This window comes from Pongo abelii, chromosome 7 (genome assembly GCF_028885655.2).
Source record: "Pongo abelii isolate AG06213 chromosome 7, NHGRI_mPonAbe1-v2.0_pri, whole genome shotgun sequence".
NCBI lineage: Eukaryota > Metazoa > Chordata > Mammalia > Primates > Hominidae > Pongo > Pongo abelii.
Window position 1 is genome coordinate 34286811 of NC_071992.2, and position 26877 is coordinate 34313687.

General features: G+C 38.3%; 1 long non-coding RNA gene across 1 annotated transcript; it reads left to right on the plus strand.

The window, feature by feature from the left end:
- Positions 1-860: 860 nt before the first annotated feature.
- Positions 861-2463, plus strand: LOC129060945 (uncharacterized). Its single transcript, XR_008527854.2, has 3 exons — positions 861-1429; positions 1795-1873; positions 2259-2463. It is a non-coding gene; the product is annotated as an uncharacterized LOC129060945 (long non-coding RNA).
- Positions 2464-26877: the final 24414 nt, after the last annotated feature.

Here is a 26877-nt window from a genome sequence, read left to right on the forward strand (position 1 = left end):
AGTGGCCAACAAGCAGATTTCCATAGCAGAGGAGCTGCGACTGAGGCAGAGAGCCAAAGACAGCTTGTGCCAACAGTCTTGTCAATATGCCAATCATCTTGTTATAGTTTATTACATGCATGACTTGATTTTCTTGCATGTGTGTTTTAGAGGTAACAACATATTGGTAAACCTGTTTGCAATCCTTTTGATTACCTTCAATTTGATAGCTCCTTCAGTAATGAAGAAAAAAAATGGGCTATGGTGTTTGAATTACATTTATCAAATGATTCTAAGATTGTTCTAACGTGTGCAACAGGATAAGCTCTCTTTTAGTCACCAATTGGAGAAATATGCTCAGTGTCAAGGAAATGGAGAAATGCCTCATTATTTATGTTGACTAATGTATAAGTACAATATGAACAGGGGCGGTTTCAACCCTGCAAACGTTTTCTTCCAAGTTGCTCTCTGTTTTAGCTAGACTAGACTAGATTGTTCAGTGGTCACAAACCACCCGAAAATCTTAACAGTTTACAACAACTGAAGTTTATTTTCTAAATATACAACATCCAGTGAGTGCTGGCCAGCATTGGCTGGGGGTTGTTCTCCACATCATGTCCCTAAGGGACCAACAGTGTTGGAAGAGTCTCTCTTCTCATATTGATGTTCACCATGGCAAAGGTAACGATGACAGTGAACCACATGCTATATTTTAAGCTTCTACCTGGACACCACACAAGTCACTTCCACTCCCATTTCGGTCATAAAGCAAGTCAATTCAAGTCTGACTTCAGTGTCTTTGGGAAATATAATTCCACCCCCAGGAGGGGAAGCAGATATGGGTGAAATGTAATAAAATTCACCTCTCCATCGAGTCCTAGCAGCATTGTTTTATTTGAGTGAATTTTTTTTTTTTTCTTCCTTACAGATCCTCTTTAAAACATCAGCCTGGAAACAGTATCTATAGAAATCAGTTTTGTTAGTTCTAAAGCAGGGCTTCATTGTTGGGATGTGTTGTCTGCCTTCGTTAGCAGATTTCAATCATAGCCCTAAATGGAAGACACATTTTAGGGCTGTTGCTGCTATTGAACTCCAGGTCTTTCTGCTTAAGGGTTTCACACTTACGTGTGAAGGGAGGACACCCTTGGCCAAAAGAACCAAGGCTGCTCAGTTAGCTGCTGGTTGTCCTCCAGCAAATTCCTAGAACTAAATACCTGGTGCTGAGGTGTCACGACTCAGCAAGTTCTAGAACCTGTGCTTCTGACAGCACTCTGATAGTTCCCGGTTATTGCATCACTCCCTGATGGAAACCCAGCTTTTATTTCAGCAAAAGTAATGGATTGTTCCAGACCACTGACCTCCCTTTAAGATGTCTTTTTGTTGGATCTGGCCCTGTATTTTCCAGTTGGTTCAAGACCTAGAGAAATTTCTACAGACTATCTCATACCAGGTAGGTTTTTGTTTGTTTGCTTGTTTGTTTGTTTGTTTGTTTGTTTTGCTTTTGGGATAGGACCTAGTCATATTCAGTCCACATTGGAAAGCATAAATTAGTGTAACATACATAAGCTTGTTCATTCCACTCCATGTGTTAGGTTTTCGTTAGTGAACACTGACTGCAAAAATACCAAGGTATAGCCTTATGCAAGCCAACATAGTCATGTTGGACATTAGTGATCTGAGGGTGGAAGTGAAATGAAGTGAAGTTTGTTTTTTTTTCCAAGTCAACTAAACGAACAGGCTGTATGTTTTACAATATGAATTGGGTTGTGATATACAAAGTGTTTATCCAAAGTTACCCTCCTCTTTGTTTTTTAGAATGACAAGACCCAAATGGGAGAATTAGGCCAGAAGCAACAATGCCCTCAGGCTTAGTGAAATTGACCAAAGTTTGAAGGTAAGTGTTTTCAGACCCTGGTTTCCTAGGACCAAGTCTTGGCCTCATCAAACATAGTCACAGTCTCCTTTTACCACTCTGGCCCAAACACTATGAAGCCTTTTGCCCACTGGCTCAGCTTCTCTTGCCATATACTGATTACTAATGCCAGTAAAATACCTAGACACCTTGGCAGTAACTTATGCAAATATGTATATTTCTAATTACAGGGAAATTGTTAGAACATGACTTGGATTAGGGATACACAGCTAATAATTCAAGAAGAAATAATGCTTTGTTTTCAATAGAGGAAAATAAAAGCTTCATTTGAATAATTTTTCCTCCTTTCTCTCCCTTTTTGTTTTGATACTTACGCATGGGCAATACCGTAAACTGGCAATACAAGAAGTTGTCACAAACAGTGTGGCCATTTCTCCTCAGACACTGGACATCCTACATCTGTTATGTGGTTTACCATCCATCCACTTCCTTGCTATAGCTCCAGGTCCACAATTCTTTGTCATGTCATTGCTCTTGACCTATACCATGACTGATACCATGTACATTTTTAAGAAAAAAATGTAAATTAATTAAAATAATTTGAAAACACATATCCATATGGTGTATGTGCATACATTTTGCTTTTTCTAATCTTATCTTTGTAGTTCAAAAAGGTTAAACCTGAGTGTGATATGTGTGTGTATGGAAACTGAATGCACTGTAGGTTCAAATAGGCAAGGAAGTTGCTTAGTAACATCCTGTTCTTGACTGTGCTATCATAATTTGCATTTTCCAATAAAGTGTGTTTCCAGCCTTAGGACAGTGCTACTATTATTGCTGGTGGATTTTGTAATGTAAGCTTGACTCATTCAGTGTCAAGATCACCTAAGGCCAAATTCCCATTCCACACGAATTCTCTTTCAAGGGATGTCCTACCCTTCAAGATGCCCTTAAGAATTCTGGATTCCTTAAATATAGAACTATTTGTGCTTACTCATAAAACAGGGAATATTATAATATTTCTCTTGCTTCACTGTGTCCAAGGAAGTAGAGAAATCTGGTACCATATTTATGAGCAGCAATAAACCATGTGTTTTGCTTTTTTCTAAAACAAGCCTGGCAAACTGTTTAAGAACACATGTGCAGAGCTTGGGCGCAGGGTGAGAGTTTGGTGGCACGGAGTGAGGCTAGAGATGGGCATGTGGAGAGTCTGATATCCTGATATCAAAGCAATTCCATTCAGACTTAGGACTGAGCTGCTCCCAGTCATCCAAGTCATTTTTACTAATATCTGATAACTTGCAAATATTGTGTTATGTTCAACACTGAAAATGAGGACTGTGCATTTCCTTTTGTCTAAATGATTATTAAATGGTAAAGCAGCTACAGAAGTATTGACTAACGACAGCATCCATTTACTAGAAAATATGTCATTTGCTACTGCAAACATTTATGGTCTGATTATACCTCATGTTACACTGCAATGGTTTGGGTTTGTTTTTTTTTTTTTGGTATTTTTGGTACATCAGAAACACTTTTCCATATGTTTGTTTAAGCATTGGTCAACATTTATTTATTAAGCATTGACTTTATAAAATAGGTACTAGGAATATGAAAATGAGTAAGATATGTTCCCTGACATCCAGTAGCTCATAGTCTAGAGATGTCACCATAATAATAACTAGCATTTATTGGACACCACCTGTGTCTCCTGAAGCCTGTTACCTCATTTAATTTTGACAAAACTTTATGAAGTGAATGTTATCACACAAACACACACATTTAGAGAATGAATGTGAGGCTGAGAGAAGTTAAACACATTGCCCATGATCACGGAACCAGTTAGTGGCAGAGTTGGGATTTAAGCCCAGATCTTTCTGATTCTAGAGCGTATGTTCTATCTATGAAGCTCTTACTGATTTTATTTTATGTCAAGTGAACTGTGTAATACATAAAGTCACTCAGGAAACAGGACTGGATGGGGATTATGATACTAGGCAGTACTTACTCTAGCAAATAGGTATCAGAGCCCTGGCATAGGTCCTCACTTTTGCTAGGATTCTGTCCTACTCCACCCTTGCTGATGAACGGGAATCCACACGTCCTGGTCCAGCACTTATTCTCAGGCCTCCCAGGGACACTCACTCCCTGTCGCGTAGTCTCTTCCCCATGTAGTCTGTGTTTCCCTCTGCCTTGCGGGTAACTTCATCTGAGTGTATCAAAACTGTCACCCCTCTTAGTAGTCCCCAAAAGACAAGACTTCAAGGGAGAGTTAATATTCTCAGAGTTCGTCAGAAATACCTGTTTCCAAGGTCAAGACCCACCTTAGAAAGGAGGTCTTCATATACCCTGTCTGTGCTTATTTTGTGTTTTCACAACACAAAATATTTCAACGATGATTTAATTTAGTAGTGTATTGATAGTCTCTGTCAATCTCTCAGGGTTTTTTTTTCTGAGAGAGAAAATTATATTTTGTAATTTTTTAATTTAGAAACAACAGCAATAACAACTTGAGTCAGTGATTTCTGAACCATTTTTGTTCTGATTATCACTGTAAACCTAAATGTGTGAACACTGTCAGTAGGGATAATATTTACCCTATGGGACTGTTAAGCAATTTAAGATGAGATAAGAAATGCCACAGGGAAAAGGTGTTACTCCACACATGGTAGTCATTATTTATTGGGTTGAAGTGTTGGTCTCCCAAAGGGCAATGGTGATTTAATAGAATATAAGCAACCAAATCCCAGGTTAAAGCAGTGAATTCCTAATTGTAGAATTTTCCTCTTCAGTTATCAGGTGGGAAAGGCCTGTCAAGATGTATATGGAAGGAGTGAGATCCTTGAAATAATTAATACACCTGGTATAACTCCCATCATTAGGTAAACCTGGGCTCATCCCTACTAGACAGAAAATTAGAGGATAAAAGGATAGTCACAAAAGTACATAGAATATATTGAAAGCTAACTATGTACTAAACAGTGTTCTAGGCATATTTTACAATTATTAATTCATTTAAACCTCTCAACTCCCTATAAATTAGATATTACTAATTATCTCCGTTTTACAAAAAAGAAATCTGAACCTAAGAGAGTTTTAAAAATTTGCCCAAGACCACATAATCAGAAGGAAGATTTTGAATCTGATTTTTCCTCACAGCAATGTCCATGCATTTTCCACTCTATCACACAGTTTTATGTATATATATATATATATATATATATATAAAATTATTATTTTTGAGACAGAGTCTCATTTGTCGCCCAGGCTGGAATTCAGTGGCTCTCAGCTCACTGCAACCTCCGCCTCCCAGGTTCAAGCGATTCTTGTTTCTCAGCCTCCAGAGTAGCTGGGACTACAGGTGCGCACTTGTATTTTTTAGTAGAGACAGGGTTTCACCATGTTGCCCAGGCTGATCTCGAACTCCTTTACTCAAGCAATCCTCCCGCCTGCCAAAGTGCTGGGATTACAGGTGTGAGCCACTGCACCCAGCCAATCACACTGTATTTAATATCACAACAAAGTGCAGCCTGCCCTTCTCAGGATGATCTTAGATATTTTTCAGCAAGTCGCATTCAGGTGGAGCAAAAGCTTTTAAATGGTGGTCAATTACACAATGATTAAATTTAATTTACCATCATAGGTCAAAGGGAAGTGGGAAGAGTTTGATAACTGTATATTTGTCATGTTTCTAGTTATAGTGTACAACTCTGCCTGTATATCTGAGTGACTGCCAAGAGGTGAGGTCAGGGCAGGGACCCTAGCACATGGCACATACTATCTGCCCCCATAGCTATTTTGACTTGGACAGTCATTGTGCTGGGTGGTAAAAATTCCAGTGGGCTGGGTAGGACATATTGGGGCCCTGTTTCCTCTCATCTGTATTTGAAAACTAGGCAGCATTGCATCAAATGGAAGGAACAAGTGATGAGACATTAGGAAAATATCAGAATGAAAGAGAAATGCAAGTCTCTAAAGGAAGTTCCAACTCACTTCGACACCCTCCAGTTAGCAAAGAGATGATAGAATCCCAAAAGGGCAGGGGAGAGATTATAGATAGCAGGCTCCTGGAGGAAAAACTAGGTATGTCCAGTAGCAGATCTGTGGAAACTATTAGAAACCGAGCTAATTGTGGACTTCTTAGCGTGCCTCAGGAAATGGGAAGGCACTTTTCCCTTTTGGGCTTGTATTTTTTCCAGTTTTCCTTGTTCAGGATATAATTAATTCTTTAAGCAATGTAACCTCCTGCTATGATTTCTCAATTCCACAAAAGAGAATAATTATAGATTAATAATGGACCAAAATAGAAAAAACTAAATGTGTGTAGCAGATAAGTAGGAAATGTTCTGTCTTGCAAAGCGTATTGTTTCGGTGCCCGGCAACACAGGAACAATTCTCATCTATGCAGCTTTAAATGGATGTTAGAATTCACCCCTCTTTCCTACTGGTATAAAATTTTCAGTCTCAGTAGGACTGAACTTTGACACATCCTAAACCTCACCAGGAGTAGGAAATATTTCTCATAGCATAAATATTTTTTGTTCCTTGGACTGAAAGGTTTGTGGCCTTCCCCATGCATGATAACTGGGCAGTTTTCCGAACGTACCTCACAGTAAAACTTAGACTTCACACCTGTAATCCCAGCACTTTGGGAGGCCGAGGTGGGCAGATCCTGAGGTCAGGAGATCAAGACCATCCTGGCCAACATGGTGAAACCTCATCTCTACTAAAAAATACAAAAATTAGCTGGGCATGGTGGCACTTGCCTGTAATCTCAGCTACTTGGGAGGCTAAGGCAGGAGAATCATTTGAACCAGGAAGTCAGAGGTTGCAGTGAGCCGAGATCACACCACTGTACTCCAGCCTGGTGACAGAGTGAGACTCCATCTCAAAATAAAATAAAAAAAAATGAAATAAAATAAAATAAAAAACTTAGACTTCAAGTTTTAAATACTGAAAAACTTCCATGAATTGAGTACAGTACTGAGCTAAACGTTGTATACATGTTATTTATTCAGGAAATATTTTCAGGTACTATGCTGAGTGCTAAAAGCATTGTTCTGCCTTTTAATGCTAACAATGCCTGTGAAAAATATTTAGGATTATCCAGACTTTATAAATTTAAAACATTAGGATTCAGAAAAGTAACATGCACATGCTCCTATACTTTACATGTGACAGACTGGAATCAAATGGTTTAGGATGCCCTGAATAACTGAACTCTTAATGCTCCAGAAGCCCAGATCGGGACCCACCACTGGGAGTCACAGCCCTCTGGAGCCAGCTTCAGAGGTGCACTGGTTTATTCTCTTCCCTATTCACCAGTGAAAGAAGCCAAGAGCCTCCATTCCAGGCACTCTGTGCTTTCCAAAGTAACAATTACTTAATTTGACAAGATAATTTAAAGGGATTGCCAAAATAACTTACAGGAGATTGCCAGTACAATCAGCCCTCCCATATCTGGAGATTCTACATTTCCAGATTCAACCAGTTGAAGAGAGAAAATATTTGAAAAAAAAAAAAAACATTTAAAATAATACAAATAAAAACAATACAACATAGCATTTATATCATATTGGGTATTGTAAGTAATGTAGAGACCATGTAAAGTATATGGAAGGATGTGCATAGGTTATATGCAAATATGCTATTTTATGTCATGGAGTTAAGCATCTGCAGATTTTAGTATGGAGGCAGGGGTCCTGGAACCAACATCCCGTGGATACCCGAGGGACAAACGTAATCACCATCTTTTCCCAGGTGGATTTTTAACAGCGGCCTTCTGGAGACACTATGCCTATGGTTTTGTCTAATTGTTAAAAATTGGGATGGGTGAAGAAAGATGGCAGATAGGCACAATGGGAGACAGATATTTCCATAAATGCCTTTTAAATCAGATCCTTTCTAGATTCACTTTTGGCTCTGGACCTGGAAGCTATCATCATGGCAACCCCAGAGTCCCATTGGTTTGCCTATTGGTTAGGTGGGCCAAGGTATCCACACATCACAAAAGAGTTCTCAAAAAATTTCTTCCCAATAACCAGGGAGATTTATATTTAAGAGCACCTTTAGCCAAACTGAAGGAAGAGAAAGTTCACAAATATGGTAATAGCTCGAGTCAATGAATTAGTGGCTTTGTGTAGGGTAATTGTTGAGACCTCCCCAGTTGACTGACCAAAATAATTCTTTGTTGGCTAGCAGAGTTAGAGAATAGAATTTTGCATAATCCAAGTATTTCATATAGGTCCCTTCTGCTGTTACTGGAGCACTAGTAAGCTATTGTATTTGTGGTCATAATATTAGCTGCATAGGTAGTTCTATAAATGTGTCTGGTTAATAATCCACAAACCTCAGTGTTTTACATTTGTAAGTAAAGAAGTCTCTGTCCACAGCAAAAGAAGTTATCAGGCAATATTTTTTAGCATAAAAATATAAAATAAAATCAAGTTACTTCAAAGTTCTAAAGAACTAGAAGTCAATAAAATTCATAAATATTTATTTTTCAATGATTCTGGATGTAACTTAGGATCCTAATATAGGATGTACATCCTAATATAGTTATTTTACCTGTCATTTATTTTCATGGATATATGCCAGTACTTACTTCTATAGTAAGATTTCATTGGTAAAATGTTTTTTATTCTTCAAAATGCAGATTCCTTTCATAGGGTATATTCATCTACCATTTTCCATTCTTTGAAATCTGAAATAAGTCCTAACCTTATACATTCACCAGGAGTATGTATTAATCAGTTCTCACACTGCTAATAAAGACATACCTGAGACTGGGTAATTTATAAAGAAAAAGAGGTTTAATGAACTCACAGTTCCACGTGACTGGGAAGACATCACAATCACGGTGGCAAGTGACAGGCACATCTTACATGGCAGCAGGCAAGAAAGAGTGGGAGCAAAGCAAAAGGGGAAACCCCTTATAAAGCCATCTGCTCTACTGAGACTTATTCACTACCACAAGAATTGTGTGAGGGAAACCACCCCCATGATTCAACTGTCTTCCACCAGCTCCCTCTCACAACACGTGGGAATTATGGGAGCTATAATTCAAGATGAGATTCAGGTGGGAACACAGCCAAACCATATCAGAGTGTATACTTTTGTTTTATTCCTCAATCTTCATTCCTTTTCAACAAATAATTTGCTTTTGAAAGGATTAGGAGCTTAAGTTGGTTTTATAGTTATCCAGTAACCTTTTCATTTTTCCAACCACTGATTCGTAAAGGAATCTTCAGATTCAGATTTATCCTTTCCTACTTCATCTTCAATTGCTAAATTAAGCATGAGTCCCATCACTGAGATAACAGTCTTTCTTGGTCAGAGTTATGCCAGGTCTTTTTCTATGTAAAGCAGTCATCTATTAGGCTGTCATTGGTCCGTCAAGATGAAACTGTGTGCATTGGATCCATGTGAATGATCACAGAATATTATACAAATATAGTATGTTTCTATTCTTTGCTTGAAGCTTCTGGTTACTTAGATCTTACAGTGCTTCATAGTATAAAAAATGGTTAAAATACTTAAAAGTTTTAAAGATAAAGATGTCAGTGTCACAGTGCATAACTGGGCTTTACATAGTCAAGTATACAAACATACACACACACACACACACACACACACACACACAATTTAAAAAATCTCTGATGCACTATGCCATACTCAGCACCAATCCGCATTACAACTCTCCCAATGTTTCCTGGCCAGGTAGGTCACCAAGATGTTTGGGACTGTTTATGCCTTTGCACCTACTCATCATAATATTGTGTGAGGATCAATGGGAGAGATATTTGGCCCATTTTTTAAGCCATATCAGGGGACCTTCCACTTCCTAAACTCACTTAGACTTGGAATTTAAGTCTAGACTATTTTGTTTTTAACCTTGCTAACACCTACCTACCTACCTATTCATTGCCCATAGCCTAGGTAGTCTTGAAAAACCCTCCATTCCCCCAGCTTCCCCCAATGCCTCCTCTGAACTCAGTGTCACTCCTGTGTGCCTCCTTTAGTGGTTTTTTTTTTTTTTTTTGCTTTTTTGTTTGTTTGTTTGCTTGTCTTTTTGTCATTGCACTCACCACCTTATATTGTAAAAGTCTATTACTAAGGAAGTATTCCTCCCTCCTTTATGTGCAGAATTCCTTGACAGAAAGGATAGGTCATGTTTACCTCTGTCTTGCCTCCAATGTGCAGCATAGAGCCTGGCTCTATGATCGGCTCTAAAGAAATGCTTGTTGATGGGCAAATAAACTTGAGAATCTCACACCAGACCCAGACCAGAAGTTTCCTTCATTTCATGACTGGTTTTCACAAAAACAAGCATTAGGGAGAGTGGGAGGAAGAGCTTGCAAAATACCTTACTACTGCATTGTGAATGTGGAGTTGTAATTTTGGGGTTCTTATCCATGAAGATGGCCCTTAAAATTCAGAATTTTAATTACCAACATAACACCATCCTTTCTTACTACTATCATTATGTTATTTTATACTATGTTTTCAATAGGACATATCTGATGGAAATACATTTCTTTTGATATTATTTATTATAACTGGTGAGCTACATTCCACCCAATAGTAAACGCCTCTCACCAAAAAAGATAGATACTTTTGATAGTCAATATATTCAGATATTATGTTGTTTGTGGAAACCATCACTTAATAAATTTTAAAAGTTTCTTCTTTAAAAATAATTTTTTATTAAACTTTGTATTTTGAGGTAATTGTAGATTCATATGCAGTTATAAGAAATAATACAAACAATACCTTTTACCCAGTTTCCTCCAATGGTGACATCTTGAAAACTATTGCACAATAGCATAACTTTGATATTGACACTGATACAATCAAGGTAAAGAACATTTTCATCCAGGCATCCCCCATGCTTAGCCCTTTTATAGCTACATCTACTTCCTTTGCCCACCCTCACCTTAAAACCCTGGCAATAATTAACATTTTGTCATTTCAAGCACGTTATATAAATGGAACCATACAGTATATAACTTTCAGGTATTGGTTCTTTCCAATCAGCATAATTCTTTGGAGATTCTTTACTTAGCATACTTCTCTGGAGATTTATCTAGCTGGTTGTGTACTAGTAGTTCATTCTTTGTTATTGCTGCATAGTATTTCATGCTATGGATGTTGAGCCATTTACCCATTGAAAGATACTTGGGTTGTTTCTAGTTTGGGGAGATTATAAATAAAGCTGTTATAAATACTCATATACAGATTTTTGTGTAAACATACATTTTCATTTCTCTGGGATAAATGCCTAGGAATGAGTGTGATTTCTAGATCTTATAGTAATTGCATGTTTAGTGTTTTTAAGAAACTGACAAAATATTTTCCAAAATTAGATGTGCCATTTTATATTCCTACCAGCAATGTGACAGGAATTGTTTTTCTGTATCTTCACCAGCATTTAGTGGTGTTACTTTTTTTATTTTAGCCATTATGATCAGTGCATAGTGATAGCTCATTTTGGTTTTACTTTGCATTTCTTTAGTGGCTAATGATGTTGAACATCTTTTCATAGGCTTATTTGCGTCTGTATATCTTCTTTAGTGAAATGTTTCTCTGTTCCTGTTGCCTATTTTCTAATTAGATTGTTTTTTGACTGTTGAGTTTTAAGAGTTCTTTATATATTCTTGATAGCTGTCCTTTGTCGGATATGTGATTTACAAATATTTTCTCCCAGTCCATAGCTTGTCTTTTTAATTCTCTTTACTGTTTTTTTCCACAAGGCAAAAGCTTTTAATTTTGATAAAAATAACTTTTTATAATTAATTGGCAACCAAATACCTAAATGTCTTTTGATAGAAAAACTTGCCCTAGATAATGTAAAATCATTTTTACATATTCATAGATCCATCTCCACTAATGTCATATAAGTTTAAACATCACAAAGTAATTTGAACAGATTCCTAAATTATAAATTAGTTAACAGTTATTTTTTGCTCAAATCTTTAGTTGTACATTTACTTCAAATAAACATTTGTTAAAAACTTACTCTGTACTGAGGAATGAGGATACAAAACTCATAATTTGTCATTTCTTTGCTTCAGGGACTTACATTTTACTGGATTACATCTAAATTTTTATTTGGCAGTTTTATTCCAGGAAGATCATGACAGTCTTGTTTTCTAAATCTTAACTGCCTTTTGATGAAAAAGAAAGATAAGGCTTTAATTTCTCTCGTGAAACTTGAAGAAGTAAAATAAAATAACTTGTATGTCCCTTCACAAGCCACAGTCAGAACACTGTCACAATCTCGACCTTTGCTCCCCAAACCCTGTTTTGCAAACCAGATGCTATTTCTTTGGACATTACAGGCTATTTTCAAAATACATCAGAATTTAACAAAATGTCATATTAGCTAAATAGCACTATATGAAACTGCTTATAATATTAAAATTATGTCGAGTTTATAATTATATAAAAATTAAATCTATCCTAGAGCAAAAATTATAATTAACTACTAAAAAATCAGATAAGTGATTTTTTTTTTTTTTTTGAGGCAGGGTCTCACTCTATGGCCCAGGCTGGAGCACAGTGGTGTGATCATGGCTTACTGCAGCCTTGATCTCCTGGGCTCAAGCAATCCTCATCCTCCCACCTCAACCCCTCCAGTAGCTGGGACCACAGGTGCACCCCACCACACCTGGTATATTAGTTTATTTTCACATTGCTGTAAATAACTACCCGAGCCGGGGTAATTTATTAAGAAAGCAGGTTAAATTGATTCACAGTTCCTCCTGTCTGGGGAGGCCACAGGAAACTTACAATCATTGCAGAAGACAAAGGGGAAGCAAAACACCTCTTACAAGGTGGCAGGAGAGAGAGTGAGAGGGGAACTGTCACACACTTTTAAACCATCAGATCTCCAGAGAACTCACTGTCATGAGAATAGCAAGGGGGAAGTCCACCCCCATCATTCAGTCATCTCCCACTAGGCACCTCCCCTGACATGTGGGGACTAAAATTCTAGATGAGGTTTGGATGTGGACACAGAGTCAAACCATATCACCCGGCTAATTTTCTTTTCTTTTCTTTTTGGTAGATATGGAATCTCACTATGTTTTGTTTCCCTAGCTGGTCTTGAACTCCTGGGCTCAAGCGATCTGCCCACCTTGGCCTCCCAAAATGCTGGGATTACAGGTGTGAGCCAGTACACTCAGCCAAGAAGTGATTTGTATAATGGCAGGATTATGAATGATTATTTCTGTGTCCTTAATTTGATCATATTTTTTAAACAGTCATTATTTTTGGTCATCATGCTATATACTACAGAGAGCAGTTTTTAATTTGTGAAGGTGTAAGTGAACTTGATTTAGCTGAACATAGCAGAGAGTCGTCAATCAAACTGATTGATGACTAAGTGTCCACAGGGTAACACATCATTATAGTTGTTTCCATGGTGATGAATTATGATGTCACAAACTCATCAAGACTGTGACTCAGTGAACCATCTAGACAGAGGATGAAATGCAGTAGTTCACCAACATGTATGCCATCTTTGTATTATATGGTATTATTAATTAAAACGAAGGGCTGAGTATTTCTTTCATTGAGATTACATGAAGATATTACGTATGTTCAGACTTGCCTGAACACGGCTATGCTGGTTTTAAATTGAAGGTTTTCACAAAGCAAAAAATTGAGGAACAAAATTTGACATAAAATTGTGTATTTATTAGAAAAGATCTTTTCTTCTCATATTCTGAAAAGCACACTCATTAATTACAGTTAAATTCAGGCAAATTTGGCAAATTTTTGTCAGTATACTTATTCTTTTATTAGTTAATAGCTTTGCTTTTCAGTTTTAGATATTGGCATTAAATATATAAAGAGAAAAGGTCTTAGTGTTCTCATGCTCAGAGATTAAGAAAATAGTTATAGGTTTGAAATTAGGCACTTTCCCTGATAGTTTTTGTTGGTACATGCTTTAGGTTATGTTTCTATGAACAACCAGATGCAAACGTCCTGGCATTCATCCTGCCTGCTTGCTGTTTGTACCATCTCCGTGGTAGCAACCATCCAAGCTGCTGGAAGCACAGACTGAGCTCTATGAGTCAATTATTTTATATACCTGGGAACGTGCAAGCCTTCCTGTCACTCTTTGATGTCAATATGCAGAGAGTTTGCAGCCTAGGCAACATGGTGAGACCCTGTCTCCAAAACTTCCAAAAATTAGCCACCAGGTGTGGTGGTGCATGCCTGTAGTCCTAACTACTCTGAAGGTTGAGGCAAAAGGAACCCTCAACCCCAGGAGTTTGAGGCTGCAGTGAGCTATGATCGCACCACTGCACTCCAGTCCGGGAGACATAGTGAGATGCTGTCTTTAAAATAATAATAATAATAATTTTAAAAATTAAAAAATATCTAGACAATTTCTCTGCTTTCAAGACTCTTCAAAGATCTCAAAGAGAAGCTTTACTTTGGAGTCTCAACAGAGGCCATTCAAAAACTCAACCTGGTTTTTCAACAATAAATTAGAAATGTAATGCTAACGGTGGGTGCCAAGGCTGAACATCAGGGAAAAGACATTAGTGACCTTGAGTTCTAGACTAGATTTTACCAGTTTCTGACCTTCAACTCCGGTACTCGATTTTCTCATAAATGTGAGAAAATATCTTAACCGTATCACAGAATTGATGTGAGAATTCAAAATAAAGCATATTTAAAGCTCCTAGGTTAGTGATTGGTATAAGGTCAGTGCTTCATAAATGATAGTTATTTTTTTCCATTCAAAATAGTGATCAAAAAGATTTTATCTCACTAAAGTGTCATGCAGATAAGGATTAATCCTGTTTTCTATTCCTGAAGCATACAGAAGGTGATTTCTTTCTTCATCATTTCCATCTGACTATCACCTGGGAGAACACACAGCTGCTACACATCTGGTGCAACATAGGCAGATGTAGCTGTCCAGAGGGAGAAGAGTGTTTGCTTTTCTCCACCTAAACACTGACCCTCTTCTGCTTAGATTCAAAGACTGTCTTCCTTCTGCAGGTTTACCTGAGCCTGGACTCAAAGAATTACCTTCATTATGAGCTAAAGGAAGTCAGGCCCATTCTTCTTCTGCCTGGCCCCTCTGGCTCTTTGGCACTTCTCACATCCTCCTCATTTGGAAAGGCTTCATGACTTTCTGGTTCACAAAGCAGCTCTGTTGTTGCTTATTTCCACTACAGGGAAAAGGTGAAACACTTCACTCAGGGCGCGGAACAATGGAAGTCCCTGGAAAGAAAGGCTTGAAAGAGAAAACCAAGTGGCTTCTGAGATATTCGAAACTCCAGTTGTTTTCCCTTTTTAAAAATTTTCAGATGCTCTTTGATGCCATTTCATAAAGCCTATGATTGGGCCAAAAGTCTTAGTTCACCGTGTACCACAAATAGTGTACTCTATATAGCATACGCTTGACTAAGAAAAAATAAAGATTTAGAAATAGATGTATTGAGAACATGCCATTAAAAGCAGCCTCCATTGAATCAACTGTTTTTCAGAGTACTGTCAAGCTGAGCTTAAACTAGTCTAATCAAGGTAGGTGATGGATTCCAAACTTGGGAAAAAGTGAGTCTTTGTATTCTGTGAAGTTTAATAACTACCCAAGGAAGAAGTGTTGGATACAACAACTATGAGTATCTTAGAAAGTATGTCTTTTTTTTTTTTTTTTTTTTTTTTGAGTCAGGGTCTTGCTCTATCACCCGGGCTGGAGTGAAATGATGTGATTATAACTCATTGCATTGCAACCTTGACCCTCTGGGCTCAAGCCATCCTTCCATCCTAGCCTCCCAAGTAGCTAGGACTACAAGTGGATGCCACGGTGCCCAGCTAATTTTTTCTTAATTTCATTTTTGTAGAGATAGGATTTCCCAGGCTGGTATCAAACTCTCGAACTTCCTGGTCTCAAGCAGTTCTCTCACCTTGGCTTCCTAAAGTGCTGGCATTATAGGCATGAGCCACCACACCCAGCCTTGGTGTCTGTCTTTATGTTAAATGTCTGAGCCTTTCCATTTGTCTTTTGCCTCTTCATAAACCTTGGCTGAGCATTTATCAGGTCATTCACATCTTTCATTCCAGGCAAGTGGTAAACTTAGTAATATACTTCCTCTGATGACAACGGGCAAAGGACTAGAAGCGTAAGTAAAGAAACAGTAGAGAGAAATAAGTGGATTTTGACATGCAAAAAGATGCAGCAAGGTGAATCTGATTAAGAAATAGACTCAGAGAGCTTGAACATGGAAGGATGCTAGGACAAGTGGCAGCTAAGGCAGAAGGACAGCCATGGTTCCAGATGTCTGGGGAAACAATGGAAGGGCAGATATTACAAAGTTTTCCATTTTGTACCAGAAGTGTCCTTACGAACACAAACTCCTAGTAAGTGTTCTTAATTGTTCTGTGAGCTGATGTACATTTTTCTCCTACAACAGGAACTAGCAATCTACATATTATTTACCAAGCCTTCCTAGATAGAAGCATTTATGATTATTTTTTGTTTATATAAATGTCTTGCATTTACTAGAAAATCATGCTTTTCTAGAATGCATTTCTATTATGGAGTTTCTTAAAGTGAGAAAAAAAAAGTATGGCTTTAGAAAAATCCTAGTGATTTTTTGACACTATGAACTGTGTGTTCTTGTCTTGGATCAATATCATGGCACAATGCTTTGATAGTGTCTGAAGATTAAGGTATACAATACAATTTCCTCCCTTCCCTTCCTTCCTTTTTCCTTCCTTCCTTTTTCCTTTCTTTCTTTTCCTTCCTTCCTTCCTTTCTTTTTCTTTCTTTCTTTCTCTCTCTCTCTTCCCTCCCTTCCTCCCTCTTTCCCTCTTTCTTTCTTTCTTCTTTCTCTTTCTTTCTTTCTTTTTTCTTTCTTTTTTTGAGATAGGGTCTCACTTTGTCACCCAGGCAGAAGGGCAGTGGCCCTATCATATTTCACTGCCATCTCAAATTCCTGGGCTCAAGGGATCCTCCCACCTCAGCCTCTCAAGCAGCTGGGACTACAGGTGTGCCCCTCCATGTGCAGTTAATTGTAGTTTTTTGTTTTGGGTGTTTTTTTTGTTTGTTTTGTTTTTTGTAGAGACTTTGTTGCCTAGGCTAGTCTCAAACTCCTGGGCTCAAACAGTCCTCCCGCTGCAACCACCCAAAGTGCTGGGATTATAGGCGTGAGCCACCGTGTCCAGCCCAATATCATTTTCTTATGTTTCCCATATATGCATCATTTTACTTGCATGCAATTCTGAATGGATGAAACATGTTTTAATCACCTATTTTTCTATTTTGTAGAAGAGCCAAGGTAACATGAACTAAATCATTAAAGCAGTTGACTTGTTAGTGGATTATGATAGGACTCAGGCATTTCCCAAAGGGAGAACCCATATTTTGGTAATCCCAGACATTTTAATTATGTTTTTCTGTCCATTCCTCAATGCCACAATGAGGAACAGCATTCTTTCCTGGGAAGTCTCACAATTTTGTCAAAAGTAGAAGAGTTGCCTTTGACGAATACAAATCCAGCAATAAAGAAGAGCAGGTCTAACAAATGAGGCCACCTTGGAAAATGTCATTTTGCCCCTTTGAGTCTTGCCCATCTTACCTTTAGAGGAAGAGATGGGACTGAATCACTTCAAAGAGCCTCGATAGCTTTAAATGTCTGTGATTGATTTTTCTCCAGAGCGAGATCAAACAAAACAGTATTTTCTAGCTGCTGCTCTTACACGTAGTGATGATTCACAGAGAATTTGGGGAAGAAAGTAGCCATTATGGGATATTTTGCAAAAGGCGATACCAAGATTGATCATCACCTGAGGGCGACATACTATAGTTGTTCCTCTGTATCCATGACAGATTGGTCCCAGGACCCCTTGCAGATACCAAAATCCACAGATGCTCATGTCTTTCTTATAAAATGGCATAGTATTTTTACACAGCCTTGTATATCCTCCTGAATACTTTAAATCATCTCTAGATTACTTATAATACCTAGAGTTATATAAATGCTATAGAAAGTATTGTTATACTGTATTTTTAAATGTACATTAGTTTTATTTTTTTTCCAAATATCTTTTTATCCATGGTTGGTTGAATCCACGGATGCAGAACCCATGGATATGGAGAGCTGACTATAATAGTCAAAGACAAGTGTGGCTGGTGGTAAGCACACCATCTGTCCACAAGTGAATTTCCCGTAAGAATCCTGCTGGTACATTTCTTCATTTCTTGAGATTATTGAACCATGTGATTTGCCTCACTGCTTATTTCACCTTCTGGGTGACATAGGCTGTGAATGTGCTGTTCAAGGCCTAAATATTAGCCCTGATTCAAAATGGACATTAACCAAAAAAACAAACAACAATGATACTGGCCAACTGACTTCTCTCACTTCTCTCTTCTCTTTTCTTTAATTCATTCCTTACCTATTTAGAATAGCTGAGGTTCATTTTTATCTTCTTATGACAGCCAGAATTGTCATACATTAAGATTAAGTAAGGAAGGCATAATTGATATTCACAAACCACCCCAGGATTTATCAGAAGTGAGGGTGTTTCGTATGGATTACTAATTGTCTAAAATTTGGCTCTAAGCACCTGAAGATCACTAGACAGGAGAGAAGAATAGGCTTTGTTGTACATGAGAAGAGGCTGTGGGGTGGGGACGTTTGCTGAGAAGACTGCTTTGGTCTTTGGTACTAGCAGTTTTCCTTCTATATGGTTAACAAGGCAAATATTTTCATTTTTATATCCCCAGAATAAGGGCTTGAAAGGAAACAAAATCTCAAATAAATGGACTAATTTGTTAAATTCTGGACTAAACCTCAGTTTATTTTAAGCAGCTTTAACAACTATCTCTGGAGCTCATAACACATATAGAGCACTATTGGTGTCACACAAAACCTTGAAATCAGAATTGCCACAGATCGAATCCGATCTGAAATGGCATTTCATTCAACTGCAGCTTTGTGTCACAAGAACCTGTCTCTGTTTTCCTAACATGGGTATGATGCATATTCAGAAGCAGCCGAGTGATTTACTTCTTTTTTCATTATGCTTGTGGATTTGCATAGATTCAGAAGGGGCATCTTCTGGGAGGTATAAGAGTTTATAGAAAGACTAATTTCCTGACTGGGCGTGATGGCTCATGCTTGTAATCTCAGCACTTTGGGAGGCCAAGGCGGGAAGATCACTTGAGACCAGGAGTTTGAGACCAGCCTGGCCAATATGGTGAAACCCTGTCTCTACAAAAAATACAAAAATTAGCTGGGCGTGGTGGTGCGTGCCTGTAATCCCAGCTACTCAGGAGGCTAAGGCACAATAATTGCTTGAACCAGAGTGGTGGAGATTGCAGTGAGCCAAGATTGTGCCGCTGCACCCCAACCTGGGCGACAGAGTGAGAATGTCTCAAAAACAAAACAAAAAAAAGGAAGATTGATTTCCTGTAGACAGAAGGAGTGTTTATATTGGCAGCAGCAATGCAGATCAAAACTTTGGGGTCACCCTCTTGAATATCTTGTTTGTATTTCTTCCTGGGTTACTAAAGTCTTGAGGAGAAAATTGAATAAAAGGCTTAAGAGGATTCTCATTTCCATGCAAAGCTTCTCCACACTCCTGGGAGAAGGTTAGGGTCAGGAAGGAAGGTCAGACAATATAAACCTCAGCACTATTCAGTAAAATAGCCATGGGGAAAAATATGGTAAGTTTTTCTTAATTCATACCCAAGGACATTTAGCGTTCAGAAAACTAAAATACTTTTTATTTATTTATTTATTTTGAGACAGAGTCTTGCACTGTTGCGCAGGCTGGAGTGCAGTGGCGCAATCTCAGCTCACTGCAACCTCCACCTCCCAGCTTCAAATGATTCTCCTTGCCTCAGCCTCCCACATAGCTGGGATTACAGGCGCCCACCACCACACTCGGCTAATTTTTTTTTTGTATTTTTAGTAGAGATGGGGTTTCACTATGTTGGCCAGGCTGGTCTTGAATTCCTGACCTCGTGATCCACCCGCATCGGCCTCCCAAAGTGCTGGGATTACAGGCATAAGCCACCTTGCCCGACCCTAAAATACTTTTTATAAGGTTGTCTCATCCTTCTCTTGGTTTTTCAATGGAAATGGTATAGCAAGTCCATCTGAAACGCTTCTGCAAAATTACAATGAAGCTAATCACCGTGGGAAACATTTACATCATATGTAGTTACACAAAGAGGAAATTGATAATCTTGGGACATCAGCGTACTAGAATAGCAAGAGACATGTTTGATTCTATTATATTCTCTTAGTCAGCAATTTTTAATTGTTGCTTAAAGGAAACTGAAAAAAACGTGGGCACAGTGGCTCCCACCTCTAATCCCAGCACTTTAGGAAGTTGAGGAGAGAGGATCGCTTCAGCCCAAGAGTTTGAGACCAGCATAGGCAATGTAGTGAGACCCCCATCTCTACAAAAAATATTTTTTAAAATTAGCCGAGCATGGTGGTGCCTCCCTGTAGTTCCAGCTACATGGAGGGCTGAGGTGGGACGATCGCTTGAACCAGGGAGGTCAAGGCTGCACCCTGGCTTGGGCGACAAAGCCAGACCCTGTGTCAAAAAAAAAAAAAAAAATATGTAAAGCAACAGTTGTCCTATAATGGATTGCATGGTAAAAGGAAGGATGACTTTCTTACTATAACTCCTTATGATAACTTTTTCCAAAGTGTTAATCTTCAGGGCTGAAATTTTTATAGGTAATCATTAACTTTAGTAGAACATTATTTTAAAGTTTAGGTATTTCATCAGAGTATATTACTCTGGCTTTCCTAAGCTAGCTTAGTTATATATGTTCACTTCAGTTTGAGTCTCCACTAAATTTTAACATGAACAAAATATTATATGCAACACCATAGAAGCAATTGTTAAATCATTGTTACTTTTAATATCACCTAAATCTAAGCTAAGTAAATGCGTTTATTTTTATCACCAACTGATGTAGATGTACCCACATGGACGGAAAACAGCGTAAACCACCAAAAGGACGGGAAAATTCCCTACTCAAGACTTCTTTTGCCAATGACTAATGTTTAATGCTATTTGCTAGAGATTGTGGTGCCAGGAGGATTTCTAACCAGGTTATTTTATCAATAGGAGTAAAATATCGAGGGCTTAAATTAGTGCAATCTCTCAAGATCTTGAATTTGACATTTTCATAATTTTTACTTAATCATAGCTCCTGGGGATTGGAATTGCTCTTTTAGCTGGCCCGAGTCTGGGAGAAGGATCCAAAGTCTTTGAGTTGTTTTATTTTATTTCTTTTTACCCCCTAAAGCACTGGAAATGGTTGGCCCTGATGTGCTCCTAAGGTAACCGCAAGATGAGGCAAAACAGGATTGAGATGAAAACCAAGCTCACCCACATCCTACGTCAATTAGCTATTTTTTTTCTGTGTAAACAATGGGAGGGAGGTGGGTTGTAGCTTTTATGGTAGAGGTTCCTCGGCACCTCCTGACTCCCGCAGGGGTCCCCCCTGCCACTGCCCTCGGCCCAAATATAAGCTGACAACAAAATGTTTCTTCAAAGTGCTCATTGTTTACTCTACTCTGGCTTCTTCTTAAAGGTCATCATCATGTTGAATTATCTTGAGAAAATCCTCTGAAGTGTGTGTGTGTGCATGTGTGTGTGTGTGTGTGTTTAGGAAGGATGTGAGGAGGATTGGGAGGTGAGTCTCTGAATAACAAGTTGAAAAAAGAGTATGGAGGAAAGCGGTGTTTAAAATTGTCCAAAGCCATCAGCCAGGCATGATGGCTCACGCCTCTAATCCCAACACTTTGAGAGGCTGAGGTGGGAAAATTGCTTGAGCCCAGGAGTTTGAGACCAGCCTAGGCAACATGGTGAAACTCCATCTCTACAAAAAAATACAAGAATTAGCTGGGCATGGTGGTGCATGCCTGCAGTCCCAGATGCTCAGGAGGCTGAGATGGGAGGATCACTTGAGCCTAGGAGGTTAGGGCTGCAATGAGATGTGAGTGTGCCACCATACTCTAGCCTGGGCAACAGAGCAAGACCTTGTCTCAAAAAATAATGATAATATATAAATAAACTAATAAATAAAATTATCCTAAGTGAAATCAGTTGTTGATAGAACTGAAGTACATCAAGCTTAGTGGGGACTGTGGTTGTCTCTCCAGCCTAAAAAAAGAAAAGAACAAAAACAACAACAAAAAAACTTAACTCCAAAATTGCTGTTGCTCCATTTATTTCAGGTGTAAGGCTTGAGATTTAAAAACAATATAATCATTTACAATGTACTTTGTTGGACCTGAGCATAGGAAAATTCATTCATTCATTTATTCATTGAGTACCCGTTATATGCCAGGCAATGCACTAGGCACCATCAAAGATGAATAAGCTATGTGCTAAAATTCACAGTCTAACAGAAGAAACATGAAAGCAAAGAGTGGAAATATACTGTGGCAACACATATTTGGATATACTAGTATTAGAAAGTAAGGATGTTTCAGCTAAATCTTTTTTGTTGTTTATTTTTTAAAAATTAATCTATTAACTTCCTACACACCATGCATATATTCAGCTAAATCTTAAAGTATGAGAAGAAACATGCCATTCATGAAAGGGAAGAGGGAGCCAGTGCATCAGATACAACCTATGCAATCGTGAAGATTTATGGCAGAGCACAGGATATTTGGGGATTGGCAGGCATTTCAAAATGGCTGGCACATAAAGTTCCGGGATGGGAACGGGCTGGCAAGAGAAGAGATCATTGGAGCCAAAGTAACTGAACTGTGATTGAATTTTAGATATGATAATATCTATAGGAAACCTGGCAACCTGGTGGGCAGGTGACTATGATAGAGCAAAGATAGAATCTTCAGGCCTTGAGGGGACTAAGCAGGAATAGAATAATTTTATTGAGCACTTTAAGTGGACATTATGCTAGATTATTTTACATATTTCATCTCCTTTAATTTACACCACAACCCTGTGAGTGCAGGTTGATAAAGAATTAAATAAAATCCAGGTGGGGTAGCAGCATCTGTAGTTCCAGCTACTAGGGAGGCTGAGGTGAGACCATTGCTCGAGGCCAAGAGTTCCAGGCTGCAGTTCACAATGGTTGTGTCTGTGAATAGCCAGTGCACTCTAGCCTGGGTGACACAGTGAGATCTCATTTCTAAAAAAGAAAAAAAAAATTGAGACAGGGTCTCACTCTGTCACCCAGGCTGGAGTGCAGTGATGCAATTACAGCTTACTGCAGCCTTAACCCCCAGGCTCAAACAATCCTCCCATGTCAGCCTCCCAAATAGCTTGGACTACAGGTGCATGCCACCACACCTGGCTTTTTTTTTTTTTTTGTATTTTTTGTAGACATGGAGTTTCACCATGTTGCCCAGGCTGGTCTCGAACTCCTAGGCTCAAATGATCCTCCTGCTTCCACCTTCCAAAATGCTGAGATTATAGACGTGAACCACTGCATCTGGCCTAGAAGTTATTCAATAATAAAAGAATGAAGACAGAATTCAATGAAGAGCATAGAAGAGTCTTTTAAACCTTTGTTTTAAGCTATGAGCCAGGAAAGAGATGGTGGCAAGGATGGGATGATTGCAGTGCTTTTTTGTTCACTTATCTCAGGCCTGTGTGTTCTGAGTTAAAGAGAAGTCAGTTGGCAAGAGAAGGAGAGAGGAAGCTTCCCAGAACCATTTGAAGAAAAATTTGGAAAGTCTTCTCTCAGGGAGTTGCCCTCAACTACCTTTTAACAAAAATGGAGGACTGAAAAAAAAAAACAAAAAAACCAGGAAAGAATATACAGATATACAGATCTTTGGCCTTTCAAACTATGGTATCTCTTAGTACTATTTTATATATTGATAATAATTATAATTTTTCTCAAACTTCCCAAAAGTGGAACATTGTGGGAAATAATATGGGAGTGGACATTTGAATTTCTGTTTGACTTTGCAGCAGAAATCTCTCTTCTAACTCTCTCTTTCAATCTCACCATCAGAGCCATCTGATTGCTTGATAACATGATTCTTTTTGCCCAGCCCTTGTTATCCTCCCTCCTGCCCTAGTAACCATGACATAGGCTCCACTCATTTCTACCTAGGAACCTGGATGCACTGCTTTGCACTATTGCCTCCTGGCAAAACAGGGCAATGAGAAAGGAAATGGAAGCCCAAATTCAGAGCCCTCCTTCCCATCTAGCTGAAGGGATAACACATATGGAATGGACTGGTAATAAAAAGTGGGCTTTGCTTGGTGCTACAGTTGTGACGTGAACTAAAGAGGGAGTGTTTTGGACTGACTTTGAGTTGGAGAGGCTTTATGGAGGAGGTGACATTTGAGTTGGGCCTTAAGTTGTATTTTATGAAATAAAAAAAGAGGAAGGACATTCCAAGATGAGAAGACAGTATAAATAAAGGGACAGAGGCATGGAAGGGAATTTCTTGGCCAAAGGATAGCAAAAAGTACAGAAACCACCGAAGTCTAGAGCCCATAGGCTAGAGGCTAGAATAAGTGAGAAATAGCTAATCCTAGAAAGATAAATTGGGGCTTAATTGTAAAAACCTTTGCATGCTATACTAAGAAGCTTTGAGATCATTCTCTTGGCAACTATGAGCCATTACATGTTTCAAAAGATAGATCTGATGCAAAAACAGAAGTATAGAGGGTAATATTCTAATGTGTAAATTTCTACTGTGAGTCCAAAATTATACGGTATCTATCTCTGAACCATGTTCAATATTTTGCTTAGACTGTTCGAACTATGTAAGAATAAGAAATATGAAAGTGTTTTCTCTGATACAATATTTAAATACCTTTTAGCTATCAATTCCATCTAATTTCCCTTTAATAAGACATTTACTACAAATAGACATCATTCCCATAGCAATCTTTTTTTGAGACAAAGAGGCCAGTAGGTCAGGTTCTGCATAAAATATAAGCTATTTTTTCATTTTAGAATGCCACTCTCCATTGATGTCTACTCTCATTAAGTAGAAAATCCCAAGAAGTACTAACAAAATTATGTTAATTTGTGTATGTACTGACTTCCAGACATTTGGAACCAGATTCTGAACCTGTAACTCATTTAAACCTTGCCATGACTTTGGTTTCCCAAGTTCTAGGTCTTTCTCTGAAAATTTAAAATGCTTCTGGAAAGATATTTTCCATGACACTTTTGTCTTAGGAAAAAAATTTTGGTCAACATTGGAAGAAAAAAAAACTGAGACAACATATATCTTGCTCCTTAACATGTTCTGTATGAAATTAATGTCTTATTGACAATCTACGTATCAGAGCCTCATACACAGGAGCTATTGAAATGATGTGTCAGTTAAGAAAATCATGTTCTTTACTTCTGATTCTCAACATAAACAAGAAGTAAATCACCGTATAAGGGGTGTATGCATTAGGGCCTCCCACATAAACTTCACCTCCGCATGTGTAAACATTTTCTTATTATCGCAAATAATCAACAGGAGAAGAGCAAATGCAAGTTTAGCTTTTCTCCAGAATGTTTATCGTGGTTACTTTAAACTGTTTATAGGAAAGAGTGAACTATAAATGTCTTTCAGGAGGTGGGTAGGACCATATGGCTCAGAGGCTTTTCTGCAATAAAATGTTTGGTTAAATTTTAGGCAACAGACGGTCCTTCCACAGCAATTATTTGTGATTTCGAGCATCGTTGTTGATACTCAACTCCTGAAACAAATAACACCGACCTAAAACATTTATAATAACTGAAGAAACCAGGTTCCTTTTAACCCTGCTAGGATCCAGCTGCCCCCTTGCAACCCATCCCCAGTCAGCTGCAGCTCAGGCAAGCCCAGCCTTTCCATCCCTGTACATCAGCCTGTGGTGCAGAGAAACTCCCTGTGCTCTTCAAAACAAACATTGAATGTAATCCACCTCAACCTTTTCCATGGTGAGGCTTTACAAATTTTAGTTTTCTCTAAGAAGATAGCCTGTATATTGAATTGCCTGGGTAAAAGTTTAATTTCTGATGCATAAAGCATATCCTGCCTTGAAAAATATCTCAGGAAAAATAAAGGCCCCAACAGTTTCGTGTGTGCCTATATCAGGATTGCTGCTGAGTAAGTTGTGAAATGTTTTTGGATTTCTGAGGCATTTGGATTTCAGAATTGTGGAGGAATTCTGGATCTGTATTTTATTGTGTATTACCAATTATTTTCCTTTCTTTCTCTTTTATGTGACAGGTAGTATTTTGATTATTTAAAATCATCTTTGTAGAAAAATTATTAGCAGCTATGATTTCATTTCAAGATATTTAAGATGCCTTAGAAACTTTTCTAAAAACGGTATAATAGGATTGAGAACCACTCATGTATGGCCTTTACTGTTTTGAGGTTTTTCTTTTTTGACATGTATTATTTGATGAAACCCTATGAGATAGGTCTTTACTTCAGAAAGAAGAAAACCAAATTAAAAACTTGTCAAATGTCTCAATTTTAGTAAGAAAAAGAATTGACATTAGCCTAGATCTTACTCTGTGCCCAGTCCTCTTCTTTCTTCCCATCCCTCTTTTTTTTTTGGAGGCTGCTCTCAAACTTCTGGATTCAAATGATCCTCCTACCTTGGCCTCCCAAAGTGCTGAGATTACAGGCATGAGCCACCGTGCCTGGCCAGCTAAGGTTAATTTAGTATTGAGGAAATATTTTTGTTATCAATTTAGTGTAGCCAAGTGTGCAGTGTTTAGACCATCGACAGTAATGCACATTAATGGTCTAGGCCTTCGCATTCACTCACCACTCACTCACTGACTCACCCAGAGCAATCTAGTCCTGCAAGCTCGTGGGAAGGGCCTCACGCATGTATACCATTTTTTTATCTTTTATTCTGTATTTTTTAATGTACATTTTCTATGTTTAGATAAGTTTAGATGTATAAATACTTATCCTTGTATTACAGTTCTCTAGTGCTCAGTACAGTGACTTGCTGTACAGGTTTGTAGCCTAGGAACGATAGGTTATACCACATAGCCAAGGTGTGTAGTAGGCTGTACCATCTTGGTT